Source organism: Apteryx rowi, unplaced genomic scaffold, assembly GCF_003343035.1.
Source record: "Apteryx rowi isolate R43461 unplaced genomic scaffold, aptRow1 scaffold_164, whole genome shotgun sequence".
NCBI lineage: Eukaryota > Metazoa > Chordata > Aves > Apterygiformes > Apterygidae > Apteryx > Apteryx rowi.
This window is the reverse complement of record NW_020447908.1, coordinates 456483-457306: the sequence shown is the minus strand read 5'-3', so window position 1 is coordinate 457306 and position 824 is coordinate 456483. Positions and strand designations below refer to the sequence as shown.

The following is an 824-nucleotide window of genomic DNA, read 5'->3' as shown; positions in this document are numbered from 1 at the left end:
GCGGGCGGCGGCCCCACCGACCCCGCCCGCTCCCCCCGCCGCCGCCTGGAAAAATGCAGCGTGCCATTTTACACCCGCCTTTCAAACGCACAGGACCAAAGTCTAGMGCTGGTTTTCGGTGACACTGCAAAACTACGGCTCGCTTCACCCCCCCCCCCCTTTTCTCCCTTCAATGAGAGCAGCCGGCTCCTGAGAATGAATAAATAAAGACAGCTGGAGAAAATAATTCGGCGACTTTGCCATTTTCCCTCCCCCCCCTCCAGCCCCTGAAGCAAGTTTCTACCGCTAAGCGCATCCCTTCGCCCCCCGCGGCACCAGGCGCCCCCACGCCAGCACACCAGCCTCGCTGCAGCTCGGCAACCTCGCAGCAGCTAAAAGAGCCAGTCATGCCTGAAACAAAATCCAGGATTCCCTGAAACTGGGAGGCTTGAATCCCAACCAATACTCGATTTACTTACAAAGATAAATACCTACCTTACGAAAGAACTAAATTAATACTAAATTCAACAGATACATCCGTTACGGCAGGAATAGTTTTTCTATAAATACTGGTTTAAAAACCCCTCCTTATACTGACTGACAGAATTCTACCATGCTGCCCACAAACAAAATGGCTGTGGCACCGAGTTTTTTGGTTCCTCCCACTGTGCCTCCCCCTGGCCTCCAGGAAGTGGTAGAAATCCAAAATAAAATCAGCATGAAAAGTACAATGCCGCGGCTAAACTCCGCGCGCCGCCGCTGCGCGCCGCGGGCATCGCGGCCGCTTTAGTGACGCCGGCCTTTCTCGAGGGCTTTTATTGTTTTGCAAAGGACATCCATCGCTG

At 53.6% G+C, this 824-nt stretch overlaps 1 protein-coding gene across 1 annotated transcript in view; it reads right to left on the bottom strand.

Moving 5' to 3' along the window:
• Positions 1 to 548, bottom strand: part of EPC1 (enhancer of polycomb homolog 1) — a 67880-nt gene extending 67332 nt beyond the window's left edge. The window contains exon 1 of the mRNA XM_026060040.1: positions 475 to 548. The gene's annotated coding sequence lies outside the window, so the exon portion shown is untranslated. The remainder of the gene's footprint in view (positions 1 to 474) is intronic.
• Positions 549 to 824: the final 276 nt, after the last annotated feature.